Raw genomic sequence first — 25,792 nt, 5'->3', positions numbered from 1 at the left:
ATGATGGCAAATTACAGTGTGCTAATTAAATCAGAATCTGACATAAGAAAAATATGTATTATGGACTGGGTATATTCAAAGCTACCTTCCTCTTGAATTTCATTTTCCATTTTTTATGTTTTACCCCAACTTGCCAGTGTACTTACCTTGTAATTTATTCTCTATCTAGGCTGGAACTTACTGCTACTTAGAATGGCAAATACGACAGCAAAAAGATGATGTCACCCTTAGCCAAATTGCAGTATTATTACAGAACTGCATGTACTCTCATTCATTTATGTCTGCTGACATCGCTCCACAAGAAGGTTTTCCAGGGCAGATGTGAGCTCCCTTGGCAACAAAAGTGGTGGAAATTGCACATTCATTTTCAAATCCTGAGAGGTAGAATTCAGTAAATCTTGACTTTTTAGAAATGTATTGTGAATAGAGGAGATATCTAATGTCCTCAAACCTGTTCTGATTATAAACCTCAAAGAATCGTGAGCATGAAACAACCCCCCAAATTTATTCTCCTTATAGAAATATTTTCTTCATTTAAAGGCATACTTTTGACTCACAAAAATATGGTGCACACTAAAATAGTCTTAAATTTTGCAAATATATGTCTGTATGCTAAGAAATGACTTTACACTTTAGTTATCATTTGATTAGGAGTTGGAAAAAATTAAGCCAAAGATAATTATGCAGAGTTCCATTCAAGTGCACAAAAACAACTGCAAAATCAAATGCAGGCATGAGAGAGATAGGAGGGACTTTTTGAAGAGGAAGGCAAGCAATCAGAGAAATGATATACAACAAAGTAACCCAGAATATGAGAGTGAAAAGAAAACCCAGGAAAAAATCAGGCTGACTTTAGGGGCACTTTCTCCCATATCCACTCTTCCTCCTTCTTTCTTCCCTGGTTCTTTGGAGCATTAGGTAACTCTTCAAATACAGCTGACCCTTGAACAACCCGGGAACTAGGGGTGCTGCCCATCCCACCCCCCACAGCTGAAAATCCCTGTGTAACTTTTGATTCCCCCAAAAACCTAACTACAAAGAGCCAACTGTTGACCAGGAGACTTAACCAATAACACAGTCAATGAGTACGTATTTGTATGTTACATGCATTATATACTATATTCTTACAGTAAAGTAAGCTGGAGAAAAGAAATGTTTTTTCAAATCTCCAAAAAATTTCCAATACATTTATTGGAAAAAAATCCACATATGAGGGGACTTGCACAGTTCAAACCCATGTTGTTCAAGGGTCAACTGTACATTTTCTTTATCCTTGTGTCTTTTTAAAATATAATCAATGCACATAGGAAATATTCCAATAGTACAAAAAGGTATACAAAAAAAGGAAATCCCTCTCTCACTCCTGACTCCAGCCTCCTAAGTATCCACCTCTCCCACATCCACCAAAGTAAACACTGTTGCCACCTTCTCGTATCTCTATTTGTGTGCATGCCAGGGGCGCCTTAGCTATTTGACAAAGCCTATGGATGCCCCTCTCAGAATAATGTTCGAAACTATGTAAAGTAAAATATAGAGGATTACAAAGGAAACCAATTATGTTGAAATTTGGTTCTGTCCATGAAGCTCTTAAGGATCCATGGACTGCAGGATACTAGCTTCTGCTCTTGGCTTCTATGTATGCAAGCATGCAGATGCACATATCTATCCTTCCCCAGCACATGTACAGGGCAGCATGCCTTCTACAGTACTGCTGGGGCTCTTGCCCAGATCCCCTGCACAGCCCCTGCACCCATCCCCCAGCTGCTGTGAGTGTCGGCTACTAAGAGTTCACCGTTACTCCCCACTACAAAACATCCTGCACCCACACACCCGCACACCCCACCACACTGCAGTCAACATGGGGCTACAAAAGCCTGGCCCACGCTGTGGTGCAGTTCATACTCCAGTGCTCCCATGGGATTGGACTAAAGCTGGTGTCCACTGAGACCATCCCTTGCTTAACTTTTTTTCCCTTCCCTACCTGATTCTCTACCTCCCCTTCTCCTGGGAACAATCCTCCTAAAAGCACAAGAATCCCTGTCACTGTCTTAGCCACCAGGAATCCTGACACAAGAGACTTACTATCCCTTACCTTTACTTTTCCACATATTGGTTTCTTGGAAAAGGTTACATATCTGTACATATGGATCTGTGTCATTATTTTAACAGCCTCCTACTATTCCATTGACTCCTACTATTCCAAATTAATAATTCCATAATTAATTAGGCCCATTTCCAGCACCATCATTTCCAATAGCTCTTCTCTGGGAACTTAAAAATCTAGTTTTTACATATTTAAATGTAATTAGTGCCTTGCCACATTTTAAGTATCTAAGCAATTGCTGAGGAGCCTTTCTTCAACCTCATTAGCTACAAAACGTTAGCAACTTTCTAGCTTTTTGGCATAAAGCTTTATTCTCAAAGCAATTTATCTTTAAATTTGACAAACTATAAAAACCCCACTGGCTCCTAGCCTTTGCCTTGCTCAATCCCCATGGCCCAGAGCCATGCGGTCCCAGATCAAGTACCAAACTCCATTCTAGGCAGGTGAAAAACAAAGGCATACAAGTGCTGAACTTGAACCCTCAAGTCACTGGGCCTCACCACTTGCCTCTCTGCTGGCAAAAGGAGAGATGCACCTCTTGAGTCTGGTAGGAAACTGTTGGATCTCTTGCCCTCCACACCACTCCCAACAACAAACAACCATTTCCCAAGGACAGCACAGCCTCAGCCCACCAGGGGCAGAGAAGCAGTGTGTTCTGCATCCTGAGTTGAAAGCTGGTTTCCCCCCACAGGGTAGTAATTGTGCATTTGTTTGAGGCTGACCTGCACCTTCTAAAGAGCCTTCCTGCATAGAAATTTCCCACAGCTTTAGTCCCACTTCCCCAAGACTGCAACCAGAACTTTCATTTCCCACCTAGTAGCTGCTCACAGCATGAGAAACCAGAAGCAGAGCAACACAAGAAAATAGGTGCTGCTCGGAATCCATTTCTAGCCAGGGTGGAAGAGAGTAACTGAAAGACCCGAGATCCCCAAGCTGGCAGAGGCAGTAGGGTCTTGGCTGGGTTTGTTTAGTGGTGTGAGTTCTGTTGCTCACATTCAAGACTGAAGACTGATCATTTATTTCACATTTGTTTCTCTTTCCCTTCAACCCTCCTCCACCCATAAAAACATTCTTGGTATCACTCAAAACCGAATAAATGCAAAACAAATCAAGAGAAATATCATTTTCTATCAGATTGACAAAGATGAAAATGTTCAATGAACTACATTGGTGTGAACCTGGGAAAATCAGCTACTAGTGGGAAAATAAATCAGTACAACCTCTACAAAGAGAATTGGGCCATTAACTATCAAGTGCTAAATGCAAAACCCCTGGCCCAGCAATTTTACTAATAGGAATTTATCCTATAGATCTGAGGCCAGCAAACTTTCTCTTTAAAGGACCAGATAGTAAATAGGCCTCCGAGCCATATATCACTGTTGAACTACTCAACTCTGCTGCCACAGCATGAAAGCAGCCACAGACACCACGGAAACTAATGGGCATAACTGTTCTCCAATAAAGCTTTATTTACTAAAACAAATGGCACTTGGTGAAGGGAGGAATCTGGTAAACATAATGTTCTTCATGTAATTGTAGATTAATGATAACAAAATGAATTTTTTAAAAAGTGGGGGGAAAAAATGGCAGTTTGACTTTGGCCCGCAGGCATAGATTGTCAAACTCTGCTAGGTATCCTGGCATATATATACAAAAAAAACATACATATTCTATTCTTCATACCAACAGTCAAAGAATGGAATAGAATAGAACAGAATAAAGTAGTCTACGAATGGACACCAACCTGCTGTCCATCAGGAGAGGACTAGGTAAGTAAATTGTAACATCCACTTAGTGAAATTCTTGCGACAGCTAAAAAGTAGGAGGCAGCTCCATGAGAGCTGATAAGAGTTGATACCCAAAATACATCACATTTCTTAAAATGCAAAGTGGAGAACAGGGGAGAGTATGCTTCCATTTTTTATTATAAATTTAAATGTGTATATGTATGCATTTTGCTTCTCCAAGTATAGAATATAACTGAAGGACACAAGAGATTGGGGAGGGAACCTGGATGGCTGGGGACAGGAGCATGGGGGAGACTTTTTTTCACTGTGTCCCCTTTTGTGCCCTTTAGATTTTACACCATGTGCTCTGCAAATGAGGAACAGATAAATACAATGTTATTTTTTAAATACATATGCACTTTTAGTAGTGTTCTGGATCACCAAGTACAGACAGAAAAATTAAGTGGGACTCCAGACAGCAGACAGCTATTTCCAAAGTCCCCTCCCATGACCAGAGGCAGTTTAGTGTCCATCAAAGAGCATCATAGTGGGAATCAGGAGACCTGGCTTCAAGTCCAGCCTCTGTTACTGAATCTCTGTGCTACCCCAGGCCAGTAACCTCATCTCTCTGATCATCCCTTTCCTATTCTGTGAAATGGAGGCAATAGTACTTTCAAGTTATGTAATATAAAATAATATTACTATTATTGGGGAAAATCTCTTAATGTCTCTGCTCCTCTTTCCCCATCTGCAAAACCCAAAAGACAGAATGAACCTTTCAACTCTCAAATGCATGATCCCATTAATAAATAAAGTTGTCATTTACAAGAGCTCAGGCAGAATCATGAACTTGGTAGGTGAGTGAGGATCTCCTTTTGCTTATTTCAAGCTAGTGACCTCTAAGTCTGAAAAGAAAATAAGACATATAGTTGCACTTGAGATCCAGTGAGAGAAGGGCAGCTTTCTTCCAACACTACCTCTTCTTTCCTTGGCCCATTTAGCCCAGCAGTTGTCAGCCAGGCAATGTTTTTTCTTTATTTGTTGAGCTGCCACTGGATATAAAAGATGCCTTATTGGGAAAAAAAATTAGGAAATGTCACTCACAATGAGGGATACACTAGTGTCAGATAATATATTCATGAGGGCTAGCAGGACAAAGAAATGGAGGGATCCCAGTTGGGGCCGGGGCATGCAGGGAGGGCACCGTGCCCATCCTGACTTGTGGCCCCTGCTAAGAGCTATCATTTCTATCATTTCAGGAACTCCAGGAAGATGACAGGAAGGTGATGCAGAAGGTGATATGGAAGTTTTGCACTCTTCTCTTATTTCTGAGAATTTCTGGTTACTGTTAAACAAAAGTTTGGAGAGGTTAAACTGACAGGAAATAACACACATGTTGAGTTATAAGGTGTCAAATGTTGTGAAATCTGTTTCCAGAAAAGGCCAACTGGATGAGAGTGTGGTGATGTGATAAGGAGGAGAGTTCTCAACGCCATCTCAGCTAGCAGAAGACTTTTTCCTTCCTTCCCCTTCCATGGTTTGGGAGTAACTACCAGAGGCTTTGAAAAGAATATTGCAAAGACTCTAGTGTCCCTAGCTTCAAAGAACATTCTACTCTTGGATAAATCATTTTTGCCTTCTCACTCTCAGAACCAAGGCAGCCAGTCAAATCTAAAGATGTTATCAAATCACAGACTCTCCCTGGAAAGGCAAAGAGCGAGGTGAGGACACACACCCCAAATGATGGGCTGGGACAAGGGAGAGAGAGAATGTGGGGCCCTAAAGCAGCAGAGGAAAAGGAGGGAGGGATTTCAAATGTGAATTTGAGAAATGCACTTTCTCTTCAAAAACCTGGAAGAAATATTTACTCAATATGAGACACAGGGCATCAGGCTTTGGTAAAAAAAAAATTTGGTGGATTATGAGGCCAGTGGAAATAGAATGAAAAAGAGAAATGAAAAAAGGCAAAAGAAAGAAAATGAAATTCAGTATAAGAATTTGCTACATACCCACTTTTTGGGTTGCCTAACAAGGAGAAAGCTCCTGATGGGGTAGGGGTTCGAGCGAGAACATTCAGAAGGACCAGCCCAAGAGCAGTGCAGTTGGTTCCAGTCCCCTCCCAGGCTCCCCGGGAGTAACCATTACCCTAAATTAGGTTTACTCTTTCCATCTGTGTCCTACCATTTACGTATACATATGCATCTGTGAATATCAGGTACTGTTGTTTGTGTGGCTGTTAATCATCACTGGTAAAAAATGGTAGCATCCAGTATACATCTTTCTGCTGCTCACTTTTTTAAAAAAACTTACTGTTCCTGATACATTGATCCAGTTCATTCATTTTAACCACTCCTTATCATTCCACTATATGAACATAACACGCTTATTTATGCCTTCCCCTATTGAGGGACACGTAGCTGTATTGGGAAAATACTCTTTGTTTTCCCTCCTGTGTTTCTCCTTTACTCTCACACTACTACCACACCCACGACACTGCCGACACAGATATACGGGGGTGCTTTCCCCGTGACAAGCAATTCTCTGTAACTCCGTTCTAACACTGTCTACCTGGAGATAGCATCAGATCCCACAGATGGAGGACTCTGTTCCACAAGACTGCTCCCAACCCAATTCAGATGCCAATGGCAATTAATATGTCCCCAGGTTACCCACAACTTCTGTCTGACTTAACTACAAATTGGAGGTTCCCATGACCTTCTCCCCCTTGGATTCAGTCATTTGTAGACAGCTCACAGAACTCGGGGAAACACTTACACTTACACTTACCAGATGATTAAGGAATATGATAAAGGATATAGATGAATACCAGAAGAGTAATTTCATGGGGCGAGGTCTGGGAGGGTCCCGAGTGCAGGAGCTGCTGCCCCCGCGGTGCCCTCGCAGGATGTGGATGTGTTCACTCACCCGGAAGCTCGGGAACCCCCTGCTAGGGATTTCTGCGGAGGCTCCCACAGCCTCATCAGTTACTTACTTCATTTCCAGACTCCACCCCTCTCATGGGGGTGGTGCTGACAATTCCAAGATTCCAATCAGTGTGGTCTTTCTGGTGACCAGCCCCCATCCAGGAGCCCACGCAGAGTCACCTCATTAGAATAAAAGACGTCCTATCACCCAGGAAATTCCAGGAATTTATCCTGTTCCATGAATTGAGGTCAAATACCAAATACCAGAACAAGAGATACTCCCCGTGCTCTTATCACTTACGAAATTGCAAGGGTTTTAGGAGGTCTGTGTTGGGCACAGACATATATATACATACACATATTCTATTAACTATAATATGTATACTGTTATCTATAATATATATATTCTATATATAATATAAATACTATATACATAATACTATAAAGTTTTAAATGTTAAGGATGGTATTTTGAAATTACATAGGAATAATTAGAACAAAGAAAGTGAAAGGCTGATAACAGAGGGAAGATACATGATCTGTGGAACATTTCATCTCCTATTTTTCATCTTTCATTTCTGCCAAGGAGAAAGATTAGTGGATAGAAAATAGTAGAACAAGCATCAAATGAGAGACCTAAAAATCCACCCTTGGAGAGACTCTGAGAGTGCCTGGGGTCACCACATCAGTGCAAACCTCTGGGTCCTGACAAGTTCATTGCCAGCCTACCACTGGAAGAACTCGGTGATCAAATGAGATGCTGTTTGTTATCTCAGAAGAATCTTAGAAACTGGGGCAGGGATGGGCATGCAATTCGCAGAGAGGTTATAAACATCACTTTGAACACATGAGAAGTGTTCATGAAGCACTTACACATGCCTAGGAGTCAGGAAGGACAAGTCGGAATTTAATGAGCTAACTGTCCTTTCCTTTTTATCTAAACTTTGCCAGACTGGTAAATCAGACAAAGCTGATTCATTCACTTCAGCATTTGAGCTCAGCATTTGAAAGAGACCCTCAGTGTGTGAACAAAATGAAGGAACGTGGCGCAGGTGATCACAAAGATAAATGCTAATTATGAATCAATGTCAGCCCTGAGTCTTTAGTGTCATGGGATTCTGTCTTCACCCTTGTGCTGTTCATTGAGTAAATAGCTAATTGCACAGCCAATTTGCTTCTCCTCTTCTGAGATGGCTGGGAGAGGTAGCCAATATATTGGCAGAGTGAGGACCCAAAGGTCATAACAACAAGCCAAATTTAACAGTAAAAATTTTAATTGGAATAAATGTAAAACCTTACACTTAACATTACTTAATGCCTAAGAGCAGAATCAGATAAACATGACTAGGCTTCCAATTAAACATGGTAGGTTTTGTTTCTCGCTTTTGTTTGTTCTCTCTTCTTCCAAAAACTACCAAAATAACAGTAAATGAATAATTTTAAATAAAAGTATAAATCCACAAGACCAAAGTGAATGAGAGAGAAGAAATAGAGAAGGAAGTGCAAGCAGTAATTTGAAAGATATAAAGCAAATAGTCACTGAATTGGCAGAACCCATCGCCTAAGTGCCTGCAAAAGTGAGCTGTCAGTAGATGAAGCCAATTCACCCCCAAGAACCCTGGGGAGGCCTAGGACCGGGAGGCCCAGGGACTGCAGAAGGGAGCAGTAAGCACAGATGAAAAGAAGCAGGTGAAAATATTAATGGAATGAGCTTAATAAGAGTGGGTTTCCATTCACTGAGGAGGTTTGAGCAGAAGTTAAGACAATCACTAATCGAATATGTTCTAAAAGTGATTCAAACTTTGGGTGGAAGCCTGGCTCCTATGACCTTTAAAGACCCATCACATCTAAAAACCCTGTGATAAACTAATCACTGCGTAGACAGGATATATGTTTTGGAAACTTCTGTGCAGTTCCTAGGAGATTCCTATAGGTGGCAATGTGGTTTAAGTTGAAACAGCAAACGGCTGCGCCTGCCAGATTCTCCCAGCCCATGGTAGTATATGTGGTAATACATTCACTAGATTGCTCTGAACTTTAAAATACTAGAAACCTGAACCCACAGATGCAGAACACCTCAGTACAATAGCTCTGGTGATTCATAAGCTTTGTGCGCATTAGTTTGTCACACCCTCTGCCTTCAGCTTTATCATATCTCAGGTCTGACAATCTATTTGCAATTCTTGGACAGCAAAATAAGTCGTAAGCCAAACAACTGTCCCTTCACATCCCCAGTGTCCTGCCTCCTCATGTGGACTCTTTACCTCAGGGCTTCTCGAAATGTGAGGCTCTACAAGCTTTATTCCCCTGACTTAAAACATAATTAATAACTAAATAAAAACATAACAAAAAACTTATTTTTCCAGCACAAGTTTAGACCAGTGTTTCAAATATGATTGTCCCTGGCTCTCTTCCCTTTCCACAATTAAAGGAGATTTACACTTTGCTTCCTACAAACTGATTATTTAATATCTAGCTCTTGCTGACAAATTTTGACATTCCTCAGAGCTGTAAAGGTTCATTTCTTTACTTCTCTCATCTGCTTTGGATTTGCAAGGTCTCTGGAGTTCATGTGCTCCATCAAGGAATGTCTCCAACAGATCCCTAGGTGCAGGTATCTCTGCTCCTACATTAAACTCTCAACTTCAGGAAAACTTCCTAACGTTAGAAATCTATAAAACCGGGAATCCACTCATTTTTGGCATGACTTGACTCCAGGCTTTTCAACCCACTGATCGTTTTGTTTTGTTTTGTTTTGTTTAGAACATCCAAAAACACGGACTGACATTTTTTATGTTGGGTCTAGTCTAGCTGACAAAAATTTGAGTTGAGTGGGGAAAATAATTCTACAGACACCCTTTCAGTGACTAGATCTTCCATAGAAATTGCATTCTTACACCTTACTCCAAGCATGTATCCTAATTCTGGTAGGTTATAGGCACAGGCCTCCAATACCTGATTGGCTCTGCATATTTTGTTTTTTCTGAAATGTCCTCTGTACTAACTTGGTCTGAACTGGAGAATAAAAGGGAGTAGCAAAATTCCCTATCTGTCCTAATTCTTATACCAACTTTCCAGACTTAATCTTTCTGTCCTTCCGTGGTGAGAACAGAAAAAAATTTATTTTACATTTAAGTAGTTAATAAGCATTTACAGAAACATCTTTGGATTGCTTTTCCTACAGAAGAAAGGATAGTTAGTCCTCCAACTAAATCATTTCTATGGTTTCAAAAATGTTCTCAGCATTTCTAACATCTTTTGTGTAAGTGAACCACTCATTCCACCCCATTACAAAATGGAAAACTTTCAAAAAAAACACTATGCATTTGGACACACAGATTATGATATATTTATTTTAAGTTTCTTATCATGTTCACAGCACATACTTAAGTCCTTAAGTAGTTTATAAAACCGGAGGGAAGTGTTCTAGTGATCTTTATAATCTACTGCTATCAGGCAAATTGCAGAACTTGCTAAAAAAAGGGAAGAATTTAACCTTTGTAGAGTCAGATTCAAATTCAGCTTTCAAGCCCCCATTCAAGCCAAATTCACTGATGCTGTATTGAAACTGTGTGCTCCCAGACCCTAAGGATGAAAAATACGAGAGTTGCTGTTCTTATTTCAAGAATTTTAAATATAGATGTGGCTGGTGTCAAAGATGAAGGAGAAGCGTCTAAAGCTGATGAAAGAGCTGCTCAAGTAAGCATAAAAGTTTTCCGTTTTTAAGGTAAAAAACCTCAACAACTTGAGCCTACACTTGCTTCAAGAAAATTTGCAATGAGATTTAAAACAAACAATAAACAAAGCCAGTTTAACAGATGGTCCAGAATTAGTTTCTCATTATGGTCCAGGAAAGAATGCTAGGGCACTTCAAAAGTCTACTCTAAGAGGCCGATTTCCCCAAGCTGTGGTTGTCATGGTCTTAGCCTTCTGATGTTTATAGTAAAAATAAAGCCAGAATTACTATGATAATGTTGAGGAGGAAAAATTTACCCTTCTTCCCTTCTACATTCTCTGGCTGGGCTAACAATTAAATCGACATAAAACAGATTAACAGAATAAAAACAAATTTAATTACATACATAGAGGAGCCCCACGAAAACATGAGACTGAAAATTGGTCAGGCAACTGAGGTTTACCAGCCATGCTGTGCTAAGAAGAGGGCAGAGGTCTGGGGCCTCAAAGGGACAAAGAAGAGTCATGAGATGAGAAGAGCAACTGTTTAGTAAACAAACATCTGTCATGCCATGCAGATAAGTTGTTCTGAATAAAAAAGTTATCTCTGATAATAGCTCTCTTCTTGGTACAGGCCCCCCTGTTTACTATCTTTTAGACAGTTAAGGGAGAGGTAAAAAGCTTTTCCTGAGTTTCCTGGGTCTTGATTGCCTTTAGCTCAAAATAATTCACATGTCGAAGTTACACGTTTTGGGGTGGTGTAATCTACTCCCTTTAATAAGAACTTTGGTAGATTTTTATAAGATGATCATATGAAGTATAATTTTATATAGTATTTTACTGTGTTGACCTGCTTCATCGTTTTAAACAATTTGGAAAGTTTCATATTGTACATATACAGTTTTTTGGGTCACTTCTCTAAAAAGAGAAGATGAAGTTCCCAAACAAGAACATCACCTCCCTATTTTACTTTTGTTTCTATGAGAAGCTTGCCATACTTCAATTTACAGAAACTTTTCCTAGTTCACACCCATCACAGATTTAACTTACATATTGTACATAAAGTTAAAACAAAATGAAAAGTATGCCAGAATATCTTCTGGTGCCAAGACCACTTCAGGTTACCCAGGTACTGGGGGATTTACTGGACATCACATAGAGGAATCAGAAAAATGGGAATCTTGGCTACAGAGCCATGCATCATGGAGCACAGGCAAGCTGGACAGCCGGCACCACAGACCTGGGACACAGTTCCCAGAACTGGAAGGCACCAGCGCCACATGGTGACAGGGTACCCAGGTTGCTTTAACAGCTGTTCATTATCTCCATCACTGTGGTGACTCAGCAACTCTCTTTCTCTGTTTCTCCAGCTCAGTTGCTATCAGCCAACCACCTCACTCTGCATATCTTCTCTCTATGTCATGGTTTACGTTATGCCTAGCTTCTTGCTGGTTGTGGTTTCTGAATCTTCTTGGCATCTTTATACTGCCCTCCATCTGGGTAATCCAGATATGCTTCCATTACCAGTTGCTTGTCTCTTTCCCTTGCCACCAGTACAAATTCATGAGAGAGAAAAACTGATGAATTAGTAGTAATGACAGGCCACTCAAAGGCTTCTTGCCCCATGGTTCTCAAACTGGGCTTGAGATTGCTGCACCTTCAGAGTTTCTGTTTCAGTAGATCTCCGGTGGGTCCAGTGTTTGCTTCCCTAACAACCCTTCATGCTGACGCTTCTGATTTTTAGGCCATTCGTGGAAAGCCACTGCCTTGTATAAGATGCCCATCAGCTGTAGGCAGGGAGATAGATTTTATGATTCAGAATGTTGCCTCCTGGATGTGAAACTTTGTATGGCCTGTGGACAGGCACACTGCAGTCTGACACTTTTCCTGTCCACTCTTTTTCTAAGTGACGTCCAACAGTATCCATTGAGTGCCTACTATGTGCCAAGCTTCCATTGTCCTGAGCACTAAAAGTACAAAACCAGGAAATTTTAACTTGTAATAATCAAGGGCTCAGCTAAACCATTTTAATAAGTTCTAAAGTCATGATCAATGTTTTGGTTTCCTTTTGAAGATAAAGACACACCAAAAGAAAACAACAAAAATTCTCAAAACTCTTCACTCAAATCTGTTGTGATAAAAACAGAAATGTGAGAGGAACATAAGCAAAACAAGCACATTCAAAAACATAATTTAGACAAAAGAATTAGTTATGAGCCACTCAGAATTTCTAACTCTGAGTAAACCAAAGGATGTGATGATAAAGACAAACTCAGCCCTCTGCTCTCAAAATACAGGTGCACACGCAGGAGTAAAATAAGCACATGTGAAAAGGAGGCGGTGTTCAGCAGATGTGCTAGGGACAGGGAAAAGTGCATATACGATGGTTTTAGAAAAGGTCATATGCATAACCAGCCTGTAAAATGGCTCTGGGAAGAATAGTATGCACTAGTTCTCCTTGATAGTAAAACTTGGAAAGATCAGGCCACAAACCAGCTTCCTGCCCTCGCCTTCCAGGTTGCAAGGCTCCTGCTTCCCTTATCTGGTTTTTTGCAGCATGCACTGCCAAAATTCACTGTGGATTGTGTTGTATCACATCGTCCTCTAGTGGTTTCAAAATGTTCTCATCTTCCTTTTTTAAGGGCAGCGTTTATCACAAGACCACACAAGCACATGGTGTTTGACAAATGTCAGTCATGTCTGAAATGTGAATGCCTCACTCACTGAATGAGGAAACTATGTAAGCTTATGGCTCATTAATCTCTCTTTTGTCTCACCTTGACATACTGTGTGCTTGGGCTTTGATTTTTTTTTTTTTTTTTTACCTCTTGTATCTATTCAACAAGTGTTCATTGCTTCTGTTATATGCAAGGCATCCTGATGCTCAGTTTCAGGGAAAGATGGACACACAAGTGGGACATACTTTTGCCCTCAAAGTTCTTAGAGTGTGGTGGGAAACCAGAGTACACACAGATCCTACACAAAGCAGAGTTCAAAGTGTCCCAGGGAGTTTTAGATGCTCAAAGAAGGAAGAGGTCTCCTCTGAAATAATCTTCTTTGAATGCATGGCATCTGTCTTTCACTCCTTACTGACAACCACTCAAAAGGAAATATCAACAAATCAACAATAACTAAGTACTGATATCTTCACTCTACATTGAAACTGTGACTAAGGACAAAAGACCCATTCCTGATATTCAGATAATAAAAATGTTACTGGATTTCAACCCAGAAAAAATATTCACGCAGTAAATGTTGGCTTAAGGTACCTTGCCAGGCAAAGGGAAAGAAAAGAAATAGCTAAGATACTGACCCTGACCAGAAAGAATTTATCACACAGTGGGGGAAGGTCTCTTAGGATTAGCAATCATGCAGTGCATCAAAACTGAGATCATGTGAATGACTCTCTAATTTAAACTCAACTATATTTTTAAGTTTTATTAAAATACTTTGCAAATACCTAGGTGTTAGTATGGGGACTGTGGAGATTTTAAGTTTTATCTTTTTTACTGGAAGAAAATATTGCAAAACATTTGCTGACAAAGGAATGGTATGTGCAGAATATAAAGAACTCTTATGATTCAGTTTAAAAACACAGATCACCTAATCAAAACTCAGGTGAAATACTCAGACACTTCTTGAAAGAAATGGCCAAGAAGCAAATGAAAAAGTGCTCAGCAAATTAAATGAGCTACACTATACACCTATCAGAATGCCTTAAAACTAATAAGATTGGTACCACCAAATGTGGTAAGGATGTGGAACAATCAGAAGTCTCATATATTGTTCGTAGACCAGGAAAATAATACAAGTACTTTGAAACAAGATTTGGCATGTTTTTGTAAACCCACACATACATCAACTCAGTAACTTGGCAATTCCACTCCTGGATATTTATCTGAGAAAAAAAAAACTGTTTACACAAAACATTCTTGTACAAGAATGTTCATAGCAGCTTTATTCATAAACCCCCAAAACTGGAACAATCCAGGTATCCATTAACAAGAGAACAGATAAAGGGTGGTATTTTATACACTGAACAAAAGTAACAAAACAAAGCAATAGAAAAATAACAAGCTACTAATAATATGCAACAATACGGATGAATCTCAAAAACATTAGGCTGAGTGAAAGAAGCCTAGGATTGCATTGATAGGAAGTTCTAAAATGGGCAAATCTACTTGAGAGTGGAAGAATAAAGCTAGTTGTTTCCTCTGAGTGGGGGTGGAGCTTGACTGAGAAGGACATGAAGGAACTTTGTGGAGTGATGGTAATGTTCCATGTCTTGATATGGGTTGGGGTAACAAAAGTAGCCATATTTGTCAAAACTCAGCAAATGTATACTTGAAATAGGTACACAAATTTTATATAAAAAGAAAAGAACCTGGCCACCATCCAAAAGACAAACAACAACAAATGTTGGCGAGGATGTGGAGAAAGGGGAACCCTCCTACACTGCTGGTGGGAATGTAAATTAGTTCAACCATTGTGGAAAGCAGTATGGAGGTTCCTCAAAAAACTCAAAATAGAAATACCATTTGACCCAGAAATTCCACTCCTAGGAATTTACCCTAAGAATGCAGCAGCCCAGTTTGAAAAAGACAAATGCACCCCTATGTTTATTGCAGCACTATTTACAATAGCCAAGAAATGGAAGCAACCTAAGTGTCCATCAGTAGATGAATGGATAAAGAAGATGTGGTACATATACACAATGCAATATTATTCAGCCATAAGAAGAAAACAAATCCTACCATTTGCAACAACATGGATGGAGCTAGAGGGTATTATGCTCAGTGAAATAAGCGAGACAGAGAAAGACAAGTGCCAAATGATTTCACTCATCTGTGGACTATAACAACAAAGCAAAAACTGAAGGAACAAAACCACAGCAGACTCACAAAACCCAAGAATGGACTAACAGTTACCAAAGGGAAAGGGACTGGGGAGGATGGGGGGAAGAGGGGAATGGAGGGAAAGGGGGCATTACCATTAGGACACATAATGTAGGGGGGCACAGGGAAGGCAGTATAACACAGAGAAAACAAGTAGTGATTCTATAGCATCTTACTATGTTGATGGACAGTGACTGTAATCAGGTATGTGGTGGGAACTTGATAATAGGGGGAGTCTAGTAACCATAATGTTGCTCATGTAATTGTATATTAATGATACCAAAATAAAAAAAAGAAAAGAACCTGTAAACAGATATTAAACTTTAGTTAATAGTTAATAATATACATGCTGAAGTACTTATCAGAAGTGTATTAATGTCTGCAACCGACTTTGAAATGCATCAAAAACATAGTGGAACAAATGGGTAGATGAAAAGGCATGTGACAGAGCAAACACAGTATAATGTTAAAAGCAGAATCTAAGTCGTGGGTATGTGGGTGTTCATTATAAAATTCTTTCAACCTTGCTGTATGTTTGGAATTGTTTATTTTTAAGTGTTAGGGAAAAAAACACACAATCAGTATGCTTTAAAAAGTATAATGATATAAACACTCCTTCACCTTTGACTTTCTCTGTCACTTCTTTCCTTTTATCCTTCCAAACATGTTCTGTGTACACATAAATCAATATTTTTTCACACAAAAAGAAGTGTAAAAGAACACACTACCCTGACTTTTGTTTTTTCATTAACTATAAGTAGACCTACCTCACTTAAGTGCGTAGTATTCTGTTAAGTGAATATGCCATTATTTATTAGGGATAACCTCACTAGCTGTGTAACACTGGGCAAGTTACTTAACCTTTTTGTGCCTCAGTTTCCTTATGAGTAAATTAGGGGTAATTACAGTACAATCTCATAGAGCTGTTGTGAGGACAGAATCAATCATTACACATGAAGTTACTTAAATGAGCACTTTATACCTTATAAAAGCTAAATAAGTACTTATCAGAAGTGTATTAATGTCTGCAACTGACATTGAAAATGAAAATAGTTTTCATTACTATTATTAGCACATATTACAGTCTTTTGCTAATAATTTTTGCTGTAACTGATATCCCTATATTATATCTTCATTTGTGTAATTTATCTATATATTAAATTCCTAGATCATGTACATTTAAATTTTGATAGATACTGCCAAATTGTCCTCGAAAGAGGTTATATGAACTTATAATTCTACCAATAGTGCAAGGATCCCTGTTTTCCCATACCCTTAGCAACACTGTATCATGAATAAGTGATTTTTATCTAATTAAATGATAAGTATCTTTTTTGTGTGAGAAGATGTGTCAAGAACTATGAAGGACTAAGTAAGAGTTTACCAGGCTTGCAAGCTCACAATTAGCCTGCCACAGTTTCCTGGGAGCTGGCAGAAGGCATAAGACTCCTGGGCCAGGACTTTGTTATTCATGTAGGCAATATGAACCTCATGTTCACCCACCAGCCCCACCCCTAAGTTCCATGGGTGTGATGCATGGTAGCCCAGGGAGATACTAGGAATACAACTGAGAGTTTAGGAAACTCCAGTCTCTTAAAGAGGCTAAACCTGCCTAACCTTTGTCCTAGGGGCAGGGAGGCACATTGTCTTTATCATCCTGATAAGCAAACAAATCCTCCCTCTGGGGCAGAGGAAGATACCAGCTCTGTCTTCCAAGCTGTTTACTGTATCAACATCCTTGAGAAAAAATATTCTCTAGAACAAAAGTTGTCAGTGCCTCTGCTCAGAAGACATGAAGAAACACACAAGACCTATAAACAATTGTCTTCCAACAAGATTCTTCTTTTTACTTTTCCCCAAAGTGCAATGCTAGCAGTTGAGTTTCTAATTAGTTTGAGAAGAAAGTTAACAATGTATTTTTCTCCACTCAGGAATATAACTGGTACTGGCACATAGTAGGCCCTCAATAAATATTTCCTTTCTGACTACTGGGTGGATGAATGAAAGGATGAATTTCTGAAAACCTTGGGGCATACTTACAATGAAATTTCAAGATCCCATGTAAAATTCGTATCTGCTGATTGAGAAATCTGAACTATTTCTCCCCATCTCATTTGCATTATCCTAATCATTTCTGAAGATGATAATTAGTGGTTTTCATTTTTAACTGCCCACATTTAATGTCTGCTAAAAAGATTACACATTAATTAGAGTCCCTAACCACTACAAACTCAAGCCTTAAAACTGCTCAACACTTCCCTTTATAGCTTTGTGGTTGTAGTGTGAAGCCCAGTATCTCTCTGAGAATTCCAGAGTACTCACACCTCCAATCTGCTTCCTGCATGGTCAGGATGGATATGGAATTACTGAGCATTGTTTATATTCTGCTTTCAAATAGAGGATAAGAATATGTTATGTATCAGGTGAGGTCACCTGAATAGTTTAGGGTAGCTTTTTCCACTTACACATAACATACGAGGAACTGATTTTTAAGAGCTTTGCACTATTCCTCAGCTGAAATAAAATGCATTTATAAAATCTGAGCAGCTTACTGTTACTCAAGTCTGGCACCGTATCACCTATACCATTCAGTTTCTTAACTTCAAGCCACAACCTCAGCTCTACCTAGCTCGTGCAGGAATTTGTTAAAGGATATTGGGTGATCCATGGGTCACTTGGAGATCTGAGAGCAGGCTCTGAAACTAGGCAGCCAGAAGCAAGGCACAACCACACCATGAAGACCACTGCGAAAAACACCATGGCCACTGCCAATCAGTGTCAATGACCCTCAGGAATGGACACCAGAAGCTCTACCCTGCTGAATCCAAAGTACTGAATGCCACGTCCAGAGTAGAAAATCAGTGTCCCCGCTTGCTGCCTCCTCACCTGCAGTCACACGTGGATAGAGCTGATTAGTGAAGCCCAGGTCACATGCTGCAAGGAATCTGGAAATGGGAGTTTTCTGGTTTCAACCTGGAGAAGATAGATCACATAATGAGGGGAGAGACCAAAATATACGTAGCCTTGTAGTGAACACTGTCAGTATATCCTTTGCCCATATGCCCTTGGATCCCTTTCCCATTTCATGCCAGAAGCATTCCTAACAACAAAAACCTTCCTCTCTTTGTCAGAGAACTGCTCTCAAAATATCCAATTTCCCTTGTACTATGGTCTGAATATTTGTGTCCCCCCACAAGACTCATAGTTTGAAATCCTAACCCCAAGGTGATGGGATTAAGAGTGGGTCTTAGGGAAGGATTAAAGATGGAGGTGTAAGAGGTGAGACAGAGGCTTCCTCCTAAAATCGCATATAATATGAAAATATAACTAAAACAACTAATCCTGAAAGAGCAACAGGGAAGAGGACTGCAGTAGACTGCAAAGACCTGAAGAAAAGAGCAGACCTCAGGGAGCAGGGTAAAGTATCAAAGCTGTGGCCCAGTGGGACCCAAGCCCTTCACCCACCACAGCTCACCAGCGGGAGGAAGAGCAGGGAGGGAGTGGAGGCCTGGGACTGCTGAATACCTAACTCTGGAGATCTCCTCTGGGAGCACAAACCTATGTTTCATGATGCTTTCATGATGCTCTCATGATTAGGGGATTGGAAACCTAAGACAGGTAGAATTCCTAGAGACTGAGATTCCAGCCGCTTGTGGAAAACAGGGAACCATATCTGGCTGCTCTGGGATGAAAGAAAGGCAGGCAGTCTGAGAGACTTCCTAAGAAGGAGGTCCTTAGCAAGAGGGCTGCTAAAGAGGCAAGGATTGCACAGAGCTTACTGCTCAGGAGAAAGGACAGGTAGACAAAATTGTCCAGGTGCACTCTGCCCAGCAGGTTAGGAGCTTTCATGATTTCCAGGTGCTCCAAATCCCTGGCTGGCTACACAGCTCTAAGGACCCCTTCCATGATAGGCAGCCTACTGTGCCTTCCTCCCGGCAAGCACCACCTGGCTTACAAACCAGAAAACCCTACTCTGGCTTTAGGCCAGCCAGAGGGAAGATCTATCCACATCAATTACAAACACAAAGCAAAGAGGCTTGTACCTGTGTGCTTGGCCCCCTGGTTCAGGCAGTGGAGACAGTCATAGTGGCTGGGAAGCAGAAAACAGCTCTTTCCTCTCCCCAGGCACCAATACCACTCCCCTGCAACCCCGACATTGTGTCAGGGGCTGAGCAGCTCCAGAGACTAGAGCTTCTGGACACTAGAGGGCTCTATATACAAATATGAAACACCAAAGGAACCTGGTTCAGAGTAAAATTAACATAACTCCTGAGAAAGATGACATGGACCTCATGACTCTTCCTGAAAGGGAGTTCAAAATAAAAATTATTAACATGCTCATGGAGGTATGGAAAGACATTCAAGAACTCAGGAATGAATTCCGATCAGAGATCCTATCATTGAAGAGCACAATGGAGGGTATTAAAAGCACGTTGGAAACAGTGGAGGAGACAATACATGAAATAAAAACTAGAGAAGAGGAATACAAAGAAGTTGAGGCACAGAGAGAAAAAAGGATCTCTAAGAATGAAAGAATATTGAGAGAACTGTGTGACCAATCCAAATGGAAAAAATATTCACATTATAGGGGTACCAGAAGAAGAAGAGAGAGAAAAAAGGATAGAAAGTGTCTCTGAGGAGGTAATTGCTGAAAAATTTCCGTATCTGGGAAGGAGATAGTACCTCAGGTCATGGAGATCCACAGATCTCCCAATACAAGGGACCCAAGGAAGACACCAACAAGACATATAGTAATCAAAATGGCAAAATCAAGGATAAGGACAGACTGTTAAAAGCAGCCAGAGAGAGAAATAAGATCATATACAAAGGAAAGCCCATCAGGCTAACATCAGACTTCTCAGCAAAAACTTTACAGGTCATAAGGGAGTGGCATGACGTATTTAATGCAATGAAGGAGAAGGGCCTCAAACAAAGAATACTTTATCTGGAAAGATTATCATTTAAATATGAAGGAGGCCTAACCAAGGAAGTAAAAAACCTATACCCTGAAAACTAAAAGACACCCTTAAGAGAAATTAAAGAGGACAGTAACAAATGGAAACTCATCCCATGCTCTTAGCTAGGAATAATTAATATTGTCAAAATGGCCATCCTGCCCAAAGCAATCTACAGATTTGATGCAATCCCTATCAAATTACCAACAGCATTCTTCAACAAACTGGAACTAATAGTTCAAAAATTCATATGGAACCACCTAAGAACCCAAATAGCCAAAGCAATACTGAGAAAGAAGAATAAAGTGTGGGGGATCCTGCTCCCCAACTTCAAGCTCTACTACAAAGCCACAGTAATCAAGACAATTTGGTACTGGCACAAGAACAGAAACACAGACCAGTGGAACAGAATGGAGACTCCAGACATTAACCCAAACATATATGATCAATTAATATGTAATAAAGGAGCCATGGACATGCAATGGGGAAATGACAGCCTCTTCAACAGTTGGTGCCAGCAAAACTGGACACCTACATGTAAGAGAATTAAACTGGATCATTGCCTAACCCCATACACAAAAATAAATCCAAAATGGATCAAAGACCTGAATGTAAACCATGAAACCATAAAACTCTTAGAAAAAAACATAGGCAAAAATCTCCTGGACATAAACGTGAGTGACTTCTTCATGAACATATCTCCCAGGGCAAGGGAAACAAAAGCAAAAATGAACAAGTGGGACTATATCAAGATGAAAAGCTTCTGTACAGCAAAGGACACCATCAATAGAACAAAAAGGTACCCTACAGTATGGGGGAATATATTCATAAATGACAGATCCAATAAAGGGTTGACATCCAAAATATATAAAGAGCTCACACACCTCAACAAACAAAAAGCAAATAATCCAATTAAAAGATGGGCAGAAAAGCTGAACAGACAGTTCTCCAAAGAAGAAATTCAGATGACCAACAGACACATGAAAAGATGCTCCCCATTGCTAGTCATCAGAGAAATGCAAATTAAAACCACAATAAGATATCACCTCACACCAGTAAGGATCGCCACCATCCAAAAGACAAACAACAACAAATGTTGGCAAGGATGAGAAGAAAGGGGAACCCTCCTACACTGCTGGTGGGGATGTAAATTAGTTCAACATTTGTGAAAAGCAATATGGAGGTTCCTCAAAAAGCTCAAAATAGAAATACCATTTGACCCAGGAATTCTACTACTAGGAATTTACCCTAAGAATGTAGCACTCCAGTTTGAAAAAGACAGATGCACCCCTATGTTTATCACAGTACTATTTAAAATATCCTAGAAATGGAAACAACCTAAGTGTCCATCAGTAGATGAATGGATAAAGAAGATGTGGTACATATACACAATGGAATATTATTCAGCCATAAGAAGAAAACAAATCCTACCATTTGCAACAACATGAATGGAGCTAAAGGGTATTATGCTCAGTGAAATAAACCAGGCAGAGAAAGACAAGTGCCAAATGATTTTATTCATCTGTGGAGTATAACAAAAAAGCAAAAAATGAAGGAACAAAACAGCCGCAGAATCACAGAACCCAAGAATGGACTAACAGTTACCAAAGGGAAAGGGACTGAGGAGGATGGGTGGGAAGGGAGGGATAAGGGTGGAGAAAAAGAAAGGGAGCATTATGATTAGCATGTATAATGTGGGGGGAGGCATGGGAGGGCTATGCAACACAGAGAAGACATCTTACTATACTGCTGGACAGTGACTGTAATGGGGTTTGTTGGGGGAACTTGGTGAAGGGGGGAGCCTAGTAAACATAATGTTCCTCATGTAATTGTAGATTAATGATACCAAAAAATTATGAAGGAGGGATTAAACAATTTCCAGACAAGCAAAAGCTGAGAGAATTTACCTCCCACAAACCATCTCTACAGTCTATTTTGGAGGAACTGCTATAGATGGAAGCGTTCCTAAGGTTTAATAGCTGTCACCTAAGGTAATAAAACCACAGTAAAGAAAGTAGAACAGCTAATTACTAAGTAAATGCATAATTAAATTAACTATCCCCAAAGTCAATCAAGGGATAGACAAAGAGTACAGAATATGATACCTAGTATATAAAGAATGGAAGAGGAAGAAAAAGGAGGAGAAAAAGAAAATAACCTTCAGATTGTGTTTGTAATAGCATATTAAGTGAGTTAAGTTAGACTCTTAGATACTAAGGAAGTTAACCTTGAACCTTTGGTAACCACGAACCTAAAGTCTGCAATGGCAATAAGTACATACCTATCGATAATCACCTTAAACATAAATGGACTGAATGCACCAATCAAAAGACATAGAGTCCCTGAATGGATAAAAAAGCAAGACCCATCTATATGCTGCCTACAAGAGGCTCACTTTAAACCCAAAGACGTACACAGACTAAAAGTGAAGGGATGGAAAAAGATATTTCATGCAGCTAATAGAGAATAGCAGGAGTTGCAGTACTTGTATCACACAAAATAAACTTAAAAACAAAGAAAGTCACAAGAGACAAAGAAGGACACTACATAATGATAAAGGGATCAATCCAACAAAAAGAAATAACCACTATAAATGTCTATGCTCCCAACTCAGGAGCACCTACACATGTGAAACAAATACTAACTAAATTAAAAGGGGAAATAGAATGCAATGCATTCATTCTAGGAGACTTCAACCCTCCACTCACTCTGAAGGACAGATCAACCAGACAGAAAACAAGTAAGGACACAGAGGCACAAAACAACACATTAGAACAGATGGACCTAACAGACATCTACAGAACTCTACACCCAAAAGCAACAGAGTACACATTCTCCTCAAGTGTACATGGAACATTTTCAAGAATAGATGACATGCTAGGCCACAAAAAGAGCCTCAGTAAATTCGAAAAGATTGAAATTGTACCAACCAGTTTCTCAGACCACAAAGGTATGAAACTAGAAATAAATTAAGCAAAGAAAATGAAAAATCCCACAAACACATGGAGGCTTCACAACATGCTCCTAAATAACCAATGGATCAATGACCAAATAAAAACAGAGATCAAGCAATATATGGAGATAAATTACAACAATAATTCAACACTGCAAAATCTTTGGGATGCAGCCAATGCCGTGCTAAGAGGAAGGTATATTGCAATACAGGCCTACCTCAGGAAAGAAGAACAATCCCATATAAGCAGTCTAAACTCACAATTAATGAAACTAGAAAAAGAAGAACAAATGAGGCCCAAAATCAGTACAAGGAGGGACATAATAAAGATTAGAGCAGAAATAAATGGCATCGAGCAGAATAAAACAATAGAAAGAACCAATGAAAGCAAGAGCTGGTTCTTCAAGAAAATAAACAAAATAGATAAACCCCAAGCCAGACTTACAAAGAAAAAAGAGTCTACACACATAAACAGAATAAGTAATGAGAGAGGAAAACTCACAACGGACACCACAGAAATACAAAGAATTATTACACAATAATATGAAAAATTATATGCTAACAAACTGGATAACCTAGAAGAAATGGACAACTTTCTAGAAAAATACAACCTTCCAAGGCTGACCAAGGAAGAAACGGAAAATCTGAACAGACCAATTACCAGCAACGAAATGGAACTGGTAATGAAAAAACTACCTAAGAACAAAATTCCTGGTCCAGATGGCTTCACCACTGAATTTTATCAAACATTTAGTGAAGACCTAATACCCATCCTCCTTAAACTTTTCCAAAGATTAGAAGAAGAGGGAATACTTCCAAACTCATTCTATGAGGCCAGCATCACTCTAATATCAAAACCAGGGAAAGACACCACAAAAAAAGAAAGTTACAGACCAACATCCCTGATGAACATAGAAGCAAAAATACTCAACAAAATATTAGCAAACCAAATTCAAAAATACATCAAAAAAATAATCCATCATGATCAAGTAAGATTTATTCCAGGGATGCAAGGATGTTACAACATTAGAAAATCCATCAACATCATCCACCACATCGACAAAAAGAAGGACAAAAACTACATGATCACCTCCATAGATGCTTAAAAAGCATTTACAAAATTCAACATCCATTCATGATAAAAACTCTCAACAAAATGGGTATAGAGGGCAAGTACCTCAACATAATAAAGGCCATATATGACAAACCCACAGCCAACATTATACTTAACAGCAAGAAGCTGAAAGCTTTCCCTTTAATATCAGGAACAAGACAAGGATGCCCACTTTCCCTACTTCTATTCAACGTAGTACTGGAGGTCCTAGCCATGACAATCAGATAACACAAAGAAATAGAAGGCACCCAGATTGGCAAGGAAGAAGTTAAACTGTCCCTGTTTGCAGATGATGTGATATTGTACATAAAAAAAACCCCTAAAGAATCCACTCCAAAACTACTAGATCTAGTATCTGAATTCAGCAAAGTTGCACGATAGGAAATTAATATGCAGAAATCTGTGGCATTCCTATACACTAACAATGAACTAACAGAAAGAGAAATCAGGAAAATAATTCCATTCACAGTTGCATCAAAAAGAATAAAATACCCAGGAATAAACCTAACCATGGAAGTGAAAGACCTATACTCTGAAAACTACAAGACACTCATGAGAGAAATTAAAGAAGATACCATTAAGTGGAAACACATCCTATGCTCATGGATAGGAAGAATTGATATTGTCAAAATGGCCATCCTGGCTAAAGCAATCTATAGATTCAATGCAATTTCTATCAAAATACCAACAGCATTCTTCAACAAACTAGAGAAAATCATTCTAAAATTCATATGGAACCACAAAAGACCTCCAATAGCCAAAGCAATTCTGAGAAGGAAGAATAAAGCAGGGGGGAATCTTGTTTCCCAACTTCAAGCTCTACTACAAAGCCATAGTCATTAAGACAATTTGGTACTGGCACAAGAACCGACCATAGACCAATGGAACAGACTAGAGAGCCCAGATATAAACCCAACCATATATGGTCAATTAATATATGATAAAGGAGCCATGGACATACAATGGGGAAATGACAGCCTCTTCAACAGCTCATGTTGGTAAAACTGGACAGCTACATGCAAGAGAATGAACCTGGATTATTGTCTAACCCCATACACAAAAGTAAACCCAAAATGGATTAAAGACTTGAATGTAAGTCATTAAACCATAAAACTCTTAGAAGATAACATTGGCAAACATCTCCTGAATATAAGCATGAGCAACTTCTTCCTGAATGCATCTCCTCAAGAAAGGGAAACAAAAGCAAAAATGAACTCATGGGACTACATCAAACTAAAAGGTTTCTGTACAGCAAAGGATACCATCAACAGAACAAAAATTCATCCTACAGTATGGGAGAGTATATTTGTAAATGACATATCTGACAAGGGATTACCATCCAAAATATATAAAGAACTTAGATGCCTCAACACCCAAAAAGCAAATAACCTGATTAACAAATGGGCAGAGGATATGAAGAGGCAGTTCTCCAAAGAAGAAATTCAA

General features: G+C 39.5%; 1 long non-coding RNA gene across 1 annotated transcript in view; it reads right to left on the bottom strand.

Moving 5' to 3' along the window:
• The window catches only part of LOC118973849 (uncharacterized), a 52,167-nt gene that overhangs the window by 5,846 nt on the left and 20,529 nt on the right, over window positions 1–25,792 (bottom strand). The window contains exon 2 of the long non-coding RNA XR_005063378.2: window positions 18,211–18,297. This is a non-coding gene — a long non-coding RNA (uncharacterized lncRNA). The remainder of the gene's footprint in view (window positions 1–18,210; window positions 18,298–25,792) is intronic.

This window comes from Manis javanica, chromosome 1 (assembly GCF_040802235.1).
Source record: "Manis javanica isolate MJ-LG chromosome 1, MJ_LKY, whole genome shotgun sequence".
Classification (NCBI taxonomy): domain Eukaryota; kingdom Metazoa; phylum Chordata; class Mammalia; order Pholidota; family Manidae; genus Manis; species Manis javanica.
The sequence above is the reverse complement of the archived record's forward strand: the minus strand, read 5'-3'. Positions and strand labels throughout refer to the sequence as shown.